The sequence below is a fragment of the Spea bombifrons genome, chromosome 4, assembly GCF_027358695.1.
Source record: "Spea bombifrons isolate aSpeBom1 chromosome 4, aSpeBom1.2.pri, whole genome shotgun sequence".
Taxonomy (NCBI): domain Eukaryota; kingdom Metazoa; phylum Chordata; class Amphibia; order Anura; family Pelobatidae; genus Spea; species Spea bombifrons.
In genome coordinates, this window is record NC_071090.1 from 79,299,735 (window position 1) to 79,309,763 (window position 10,029).

Sequence of the window (10,029 nt, forward strand, 5' to 3'; positions counted from 1 at the left end):
AGAATGATCAATAGTGTGGCAGTTTCAGTTTAACATTGACACATGTAAGCTAATGCACCTAGGACATAGAAATCAGAGGGCAGATTAAACCAGTGAGGCAGGAGAACACCTTTTGTCAGGTAGGAGGCTTGGTAAAGCCAAGTGACCCCATCAGCCTCTTTTATCAAAACTTCCAACATTTTAAATACCAAATTCGTGTATAGTCAAGTCAAGTGTGGTTAAGATATTATGTCATATTTCTCTAGCCTTTCCTCTAACAAAACAAGCAAGTTAAAAAATAAATAATGAAACTAGTCCAATGTTGACACGTGCACAAAACTTTAGCAGGCTCAATTATCTTGATTTATAATAACAGTAAGAATTATATCACCATTATTGCAATAGACTTGCTGATTACATTCCACTCTCGACAATGCCATTCTATCGTTGCTCAGATTAAGTCCTTGAGATCAGACAGTTTCCAGATTGCCCAAGAATAAAAAGTAAAGGTTCGGGTTTGTCATGCGCTAGAGACATCTGATATTCAATTTATTTTTTATAAAAGATCCAAGAATAACTGCATTATAAAACAATGAATTATTGGTCCTGTCATGTCAGAGAATTGGTAAAACACAATGGCACCGAACCTTGTAAAAAGCATCACCTTATTTTTTCATATGCATTCTGGAAAGCCACATTAAACCACTTCTGCTATGAAAAATTAATATCCTCATTAAATAAAATGTTTGTATATTAGTTGTGATGGTAACTATACATTTCAAAACTTTTTTCTCTGGGTTCTTGTCCCATATCTGCTGTTATAAGAATATCTGGTGTCTAATTGCCCTGTCAGTGACATTTATGTCACAATTAATTTTGAATACATTGTCATTATTTATATTTATAATAAATATATTTATATTTTCTACAGATTCAGCACCCTTTTAGACAACTAAAGTTTATTATGTACATTGAACTATTAATTTTTCCACCTAAATCCCTCCCATCGCCTTACCTCAATGTCACTATGGATGGCTTTCTTATTTAGCCTGTGGCAAAATAAGAAGACTGTGGCAAGTCACCTAGGGATCATTCAACTTTCATTTATGTTGTTGTTTCCTGTTGCTTCTTTCTTTGAAATATTGCTAAAAATGTATTTCACTCTACAACCAAAACACTTATGCGTGCTCTAATAATTTCCCGTGTAGACTACTGTAACTCCTTGCTCATAGGTCTTCTCATGTCTCCTCTCTGCAATCCAAATCAACTTAGCCACCATAACAGTCTTTCTTTTCCTCCAAAATACCATTCACTCCCACATATATCTCGTGATGCTATGTGGACTGATGAGTTAAAAGTGGAACTTTTTAGAAGACATGGGTCCCGTTACATCTAGCATTAAGCTAACACAACATTCAACAATAAAAATATCAACAGTCAAACACGGTGGTGGTAGTGTCATGGTCTGGGGCTGCTTTGTTGCTGCAGGACCTGGGTAACTTGCTTACAATTGATGCAACCATGAATTCTGCTCTCCACCAGAAATCCTGAAGGAGAATGTCCGCCCATCAATACGTGACCTAAATCTCAAGAACATTTGGGTTATGCAGCAGAATGGTCCGAAGCACACAAGCAAGCTCACCTCTGAATGGCTCAAAAACAAAATGAAGGATTTGGAATTGCCCTAGCAAAAGTCATGAGTTTAATCTGATTGAGATGCTGTGGCATGACCATTCAATGTGGCTAAATTAAAGCAAGTCTGCCAAGAAAAGTGGGCCAAAATTCCTCCACATTGATGTAAAAGACTCATTATTATTATTATTATTTATTCTTTTATATAGCGCCATCAAATTCGGTAGCACTGTACGATGGACGGACAGGACACAACAAGTAGTATGTAACATAACAATTTGACTTTATGCCCTTCTCAAACGAGCTTACAGTCTAGAGGGATCATTGTCTCTTGCTGCAAGTGTTTGATTGCAGTTGTTGCGACCAAGGGTGGCAAAACCAGTTATTAGGTTTAGGGGGGCAATTTCACACGGGTAATATAGGTTTTGATTAACTCGTTACCTGAAAGATCATTTAAAGGCTGCATTTTGTGTTTGCTCACGGTGTCTTTGTCTTTTTATTAAAAATAGAAGAAATTGGGAAGGGGCAAATACTTTTTTCACAGAACTGTATTGTACCCCAATAAAAATGTTCAGCAACCCCTATACTTATTATATAACGTTGATCAGGGTAATAAGATCAGGGTCTTTCAGCAGAAAGCATTTGATATAGTTTCTCAGAAAGGTTACTGCATACTCTTAGGCAATATTGTTTGAACCTGGATGAATAAAAGCTAGATATGTTAAATTTGTTTACACTACAAAGAAAGGCACCTCACAGGGAATATGAATTAATTATACAATTACATACAGGGACACTACCTGGTGATATGTTCATTAATGGTACTGTGCAGAGAACAAGAGGTTATCTATTCAGATGGAAGGAATATACACTTAAAGCCGTGAAAAGGGTTCTTTACAGTAACAACAACAACACAACTTGCACAGTGTTGCACCATTTAGGCTATTGGCTGACTAGTTTCTGTAGCCTTCAGGTTAATTACCAGACTATATAAAGCCCATGGGCCACATCCAGCCCTTTCAAGCCCCTCTTTTATGCCTCAGTTGGTGGAGGGACTGCCTACAAATCCTGTCTGTCTGAAAAACAAGGTATCTGTATTTCATCCATACACACAGAGCAGGGGGCTGAACAGAGCTAACTTGAGTGGCTGGAGATGGTTTATTATGAATTATGTTTGATGCAGCACAAGCACTATGAGGCGGCCACTGTTGACCCCAAGCAGCTTGTCTGTGCCATCTGCTCCCCCAAGTAGTTTGTCAGTGCAATTGTTTTCCACAGTTTGTCTGTGCCCACAAACAATCTGCATGTGTCATATTTGGGCCAAGCAGCCTGTTTATTCCATTGTTTTAACCCCAAACAGCCTACCTGTGCCATTTACCCTAAACAGCTTGCCTGTGCCATTTTAACCCTCAAACAATCTTCCTATGACATTTTTATCCCCAAACAGACTGCCTATGTCATTTGTGCCCCTCCCAAAAGTTTACATGTGCCACCTTTACCCCCAAACAGCCTGCCTGTATCAGTTCTGCCTCCAAACAACCTGCCCATGTCCTGTTTGCCACCAAACAACCCGTCTGTGCCATTTCTGCGCGCCAAATAGCATACATGTGTCATTTCTGCCCCAACACAGCCTGTCTGTGCCTTCTTTGCCCCCCAAACACTTATACATCCATGCTAACACACAAACACTCACACATCTATGCTACACCCACATTCATGATAACACACTTATGCATTCACTCATTCATACTAACTCTTGCACCTCCTTACCTCACCTGCAGCTTTTTTCTCTGGTACTTGCACACTACAAGCAACCTCTCTTTTACTACCCAGGGAAGCAGGCATGCTTACAATATGATTTTCATCTGTGTTACAATAATGAACAAACACAATCTGTTTTAGCTAATAATTGTTCTTGTCCGTATTGAATACTTAATTCAAACATTCACAATATGGGTTGAAAAAAGTATGTGAACCCCTAGGCTTATCATATAAACAAAAAAGTTTGCAAACCTGGAGTCCATTTAGTGAAACAGGATTTGAGGTGTGTTTTAGAACTACTTTGACATAAAAAAGAAACCACAAAAACATTTTGAGCTTGCTATTTTCAAGAAGCATCTGCTGATGTGAACCATGCCTTGCAAAATTTAAATCGCAGAAGACCTACAACCAAGAATCGTTGGATTGGATAAAGTTGGCAAGGGTTACAAAGGGATCCCAAAGAGTGTGCATATTCATCAGTCCACAGTTAGACACATTGTTTCTAAATGGAGACAAATTAGTACTATGGCTACTCTCCCTAGAAGAGGGCATCCAGCCAAGATGAGTCCCAGGGCACAATGCAGAATGCTCAATTAGGTAAAAAAAGAAACACAGAGTAACAGCTAAAGGCTAGAAGGAATCATTGGAACTTGGATTCTACTATATGCAAAACATTGAAAGGGCATGGAGTCCATAGTAGGACACCACGAAGGAAGCCACTACTCTCCAATTTAACATCGCTGTTCGCGTGAAGTTTGTCAGACAGCATCTTGACACTCCACAATGCTAGCGGGAAAATCTTTTACGGACTGATAAAACTAAGGTTGAACTGTTTGGGAAGAACACGCAGCACTACTATGGCCTAAAAAGGGCACTGCATACATGAAATCATCCTAATGGTGTAGTGTGTTGGAGGGAGCATTATGATTTAGGGCTGCTTGGCTGCCTCAGGGCCTGGACAGCTTGTCATCATCGAGGGGACAATAAGCTCTCAAGTTTATTAAGGTATCATACAGGATAATGTCAGGGTGACTGCCAGCAGTTTAAGTTGGGTTATGCACGTTTACAGTGACCATAAACGTCAAAGTAAATCTACTACAGAATGGTTTCAAAAAAAGAAAATCCGCCTTTGGAGTGTGGAGTGGCCCGGTCAGAGCCCAGACCTTAACCAATTAGAGATGCTATGGAATAATCTCAAGTGAGCCGTTCACACATGACATCCTAGGAATATGGCTAAGCTTTAGCAGTTTTACAAGAAAGGATGGTCTGAAATTCCTCCTCAACGTTGTTGTGCAGGTCTGATCTGCAGCTACCAGAAGCACTTGTTTGAGGTGATTGCTGCTAAAGGAGGTTCGATAAGGTCTTCCAGCTGAATCTCAGTAGAAGTCGTATGATGCAGCAGGACAATGACTCTAAACAACAAAGTAAATCTACTACAGAATGGTTTCAAAAAAGGAAAAATCCTTTTGGAGTGGTCCAGTCAGAGCCAAGACATTAAGCCAGTAAATCACATAATACTAATACATAGTTATACCTGCCACATTTCGGGATGTCCCGTTCTTTCAAAATAACTAAAATCTCAGTATTCAAATCCATATCCAAGTCCTACCATGTATTTTCTTACAAAAATAACTAAATATTTTGTGGTGAGAATATTAATGTGTTTAAAATATTAATGTTAAAAATGTTTTTGTAATATTTCTGAATTTTTTGCTGACAGATTGAATTGAACAGAAATCTCTTGAATGAAAAATGAAATATTTTAGCAGTGAGTAAATTGTGTTTGCCAAAGTGAATGTTAAAACATAGTCAGGGGGAGGTTTCACAAATGTAATTGCTTTGGCTATACGCCCAGTTAGGCTGCATGTATTAGAAGTGTTCTATGTGGCTTTCCTTACAAGAGAACGATATAGCACATTCATACATTTTACCAGCATATTTGTAATTATTAATGTTTACCTAAACGTTGATTGTACAGTTCTATTTAGCAACCTATGGAATTACTATATACGACAAAAATAACATCTTTAAAAATTACATAACATATACCTTTATCAAAATCTATATACATATATATTTCATTGTAGCTCATATCTAACAGCTATCTTAGAATAATGGCTACATTTGGTTAAACATGTCCAAACATATCGCCATTGTAGCAGCTACCTTATGAGGGTAAATACTTTCCCAGCTGATGGGTGGTTCAATGGACATAATAAAACACGTGTTGTTTGAGCCTATAGTCCCTACATGCCCTTTTGAACTCTGTGTTATGTGCTTCATCCTGTACCTCTTGCTTACCACCATACCATTATGTTTGTGGGTTCCAGGTCCCCTGTATTTGGAGCTTGCTCAGGACTGAGAAGTCTTAACAAATGGGACAACATAGGACACACATGCAGTAGATGTTTTTGTTTGTTGCAATAATATGGACAATTAATTTTTAATTTGCTGCATCCTGTCTTCAGAAAAAAAGACTTATCAAATTGTAAATTCTCATTTACTGGGAATCTTGATAGCAAAGTTGGACAATCATGTTCTTGATTTGATCTGTTCCAACCTTCTCGCCTTTTCCTGCCACTGCTGTATTCAAGTGGGGACATTGGGCTCCATTCAATGACCTGTCTAAACCCTGATCCATATTAACGACGGAGAAGAATATATGGTGTGTGATTCTGTTCCTTGACTACTCCACAAATTGTCAAGATGATGCCATGATGTCAGAGTGACTTGCAACAGAGAGGGGGCACTCACACTGCCCAGACACCTAGACTAATATGCACATACCTGAACTCACACTAACACATGGAGACACTCACATTAACACACACAGAGACACACCCAGAATCTCACATTAACACATCCAGGCACTCAAATGCATGGGCCCTTCCTCTAACACACACATATGCAAATGCCTACACAAACAGACACATGCATACTCACACACACATACATACAGATGCACATTCATGGTTGCCCTTACACACAAATATCCTCGCTTACACTTGTAGTCACAGGCATACTAGCCCTTAGACACACTTGCTTAACATACAAACACTTTTCAACTTTCAACACAAACGACTCTCTCATTTCTAATGATCTCTTTTCTTTTCTACCATCTCTCCCCTTTCTTATTATCTATCTCTTTTCTCTCCATATCCCACCTGTCTCATTATTTCTCCCATTTCTCATTACCTTTCATCTCTCTACCTAGAAGTCTGTAGGAAGAGACGTTGCGCTCCCTTCGTTCTGGGGCAGTTAGAAGGAGATACATGGTTTCTTCAGGCAGCCCTGCTCCTCCGGTTGCATGCAGTCCATGCCTGTAAAGAGGTGGCAGGGTGACTGACATCTTACCAACCACTGGATATGGGATACTGTCACAAAAAACACTGTCTGTACTAATATCAACTAGAAAATGTATTTTAATCTTACAGTGGTTTAGGTGTGGAAGCAGTCCACGCTGGTCTGTGATTTTCAGAGACACTTACTAAATGTGCATTTCAGCAGTTTGCAATTGTCTGTTTTCCTTTGGGACGTAGGCATTAAATTGCATACTTGTGAGTTTGATTATGGCATATAATCTTCATTTTTAGCAAAAGTCGAGACTTTAAGAAGGACATTGAACCTACCTCTCTTCACAATAGTTTATTAGAAATTCATTACTGCATTTTCCAAATTCTCTTTCTAAATGCTATTGATTATAAATGCACCGCAACATGAGTATGCTCAAAGGGTGAATAATTATTTTAAAAAGTGTCTGTAGAACATTGGTGATAAAAATTCCCACCGCTTGTAATTAATTTTAATTTATTCCCTAATTATGGATATTGTATCATTTCATCAAAAGATTCCCTCAATTTCCGAAATCTCCCAATCTGGCTACAATTCACAATAGATCAACAATTTTTTCACGCAGATATAACCTTGGTACCTGGCAGCCATGTTAACCGACCTGATCCATGTACTAATCATTTTCCTTACATGGAAGCTGCTGATCTGTCACAGATGCTCCCCTGATTCAGAGCCTGGGCATCTTTACGTTCTCAAAACTTTCTATATGGACATAAGGAAAGGCTGTTCAATCCGACTACACAACATCATTTTTTTCTTGTGATTACCATATAGAGCCTCCAGAATGCCAATGTGTACGGACCATATAGTTTGCATTCTAAGCCTAGTTGATGGAGTTGTTTCACCTACTACTGAACACTTTTATAACTAAATCCAGCATTAGAAACATAATTCCTGTTGTGGTTAAATGGCCAAACCTCTTTTCTTATAATTGTTTAATCAAGTAAAATTGTGCCTGATTTATAATTGTTAGCTTGTCGTGTAACACAAAAACAAGCGCTGATAAGCATTCAGTGGAAAGAATAAAATTGTAGGTCTGCTAAGGTTTGTTTCCTTAGTGTTCCCGCTTGAAAATGTGCAAAACGGATCATGGAATGTAACATTATGGCAGTATTAAAGATATTTCTGGAAAATACACATATTTTAAAAAGCTGTCACACAATGTGTTAATACATTTTTACATGGCATATTTCCTAGCTGTTTTATTATATCGGTTAATGTTGCTTTTGCGTTTGGGTGATAAAGCTACTATGTGAATATCTTTTGCCTGCAGACAATCATGTTTAGATATTTGTCTATTTCATTTCTTGACTATTCCACTTGTGTTTACTTTTCATATACTCCATCATGTTTCTGAATATTTCTAGAATTTATGACACTTTTCTGTTTTTCTTTTGGTAAAACTGAAATATGAAAAGGAAACTAATTTATTTTATAGTCCCAGAGTAAATTCAAAAACTTTTATTGTACATCTAGTTCAATCTCGCCCATGAATGGTTCAAGAAATAGCCGCAAGTCATGAAATATATAGATAGATACAAAAATAAAAGATTGATACAATAGTATCAATGCCTTCTCTTGAGCAGTAATTATGCAGGGTAAAGTAATTTAGAGGTGTTCACTGTTCTGTTGAATCATATATACTGTATATATAGTTTTTGACAGGGCCACTACTGTAATTTTCACGTGGCACAAAAATACACTGCTAAATTGTTGTCATAGAGCTGAGAGAACTTTTTAAAATTGTCTGTGTTTTCTTATGTAATGAAATGTACTGGAGAAAGAATGAAATGACAAATCTGCTAAAGGGCATTTATAAACATGCCCGATAACTCACTTAATTTTTCCCAAGTGGAACAGTATACTTAGTCTTATATTGGTACTTTTTATGTCATCATTCTCAAATTAATAAAGCAATTCATGTCCAACCTGCTAATGGGTGCCACTTCAGAATTCAATTCAGAAAATAGCTGGTGTCAAAGGCCAATATTGACACTGGTTCCATCTAAGCTACTTGTACTGAATTTTCCTCCGGGGGGACCACCATATAAGCATAACATAATACACACAATAGTTTCATTCTCTGCAGCAATTTTTTTCAAAAAAATTAATTGTAAATAGCTTTGATTTAGTGTCCCTCACAGCTTTTGCCTTATGCAACCAAACGTTGCATTGACCTAAATGTTGAGATGCTTCATAGGGGGCTGGAATGAAGCCAAGTTTGAAAATCAGGTCTAACATCACATCAGCAGCTACTGAGTTGCTCAAGCAGTCTAATTTGTCAGTTGAGCAATTAAATTGGCTGCTTAAACAGTCTCGTTTATTGGGAGTCTCGCCACTTGTAGGTCATATTGCCTCTTACTGAGGAGCAAAGTTGGATGACATTTGTGTTATTGAATGCCCAGACAAAGATGAAGCTGTATACAATATGGAGCTTTATTTTGATGTTGGTTTAATGATTAGTGTCCTTTCCTGTACTTGCCTTCTCAATTGTATGTGTTGCACCAGCGCTCTTTGTGCATGTGGTATATTGAGTGTATGTGTGTGCATGTATACAGAATGTTATTTCCAGATTGTCAGTCCACATGCATGTTATATTCACTCCCAGCCTTCTCCAGTTCCAGGAGGTATAATAAAACCTCTGCATGAGGAAAGCTCTCCCATGATTTCAAAGGTGGTGCATTCTTGCCGTGAGTGACTGCTTCAAGCATTCAAAACTGGTAAAAAAAAATCAGACTGGGTGATATGTTGTATCTCTGGAGCTGTATCTTCTTCTAAAAGTAGGTATTTGATTTTTTTTCCATGTAGGTAACAAATGTACTTTAATATTCATTCATGAATATTCATTCATTGAATGCTATGTTGGTATGGGACACCAGATCTGTCCCAGAACTGTCATGCACGATACATTTTTAGCATCTGCCTAACCTACATTTTGGGGATGTACCGGAGCTGAGTGGGTATGGCTAAATGGCTGGCCTGACAAACTACACAGTGTTTCTGAGCAACTCAACAGCTGGCTCTTTCTCTTTTTACATACTTTCACTGGTTATAGTTATATATCCATTGCTTTCCCATGAGACTGTAACATCTGGCATTAGAACAGTTGCATTTTGTTTTTGGGTGCTCCTATGAAATAAGCAGCAATCAGAATTAAAACAGCTTTGCACACCATGATTCAAACACTTTTTGGGAGTATATACTCTTGTGAAATTTACAGTGGAGTTCACAATAATTTCATTTTGGAGTCAGAAATTGTGGTTGATTTTTTCCTCATCTTTTATTGTCCTTCTGTGGATAAATGGA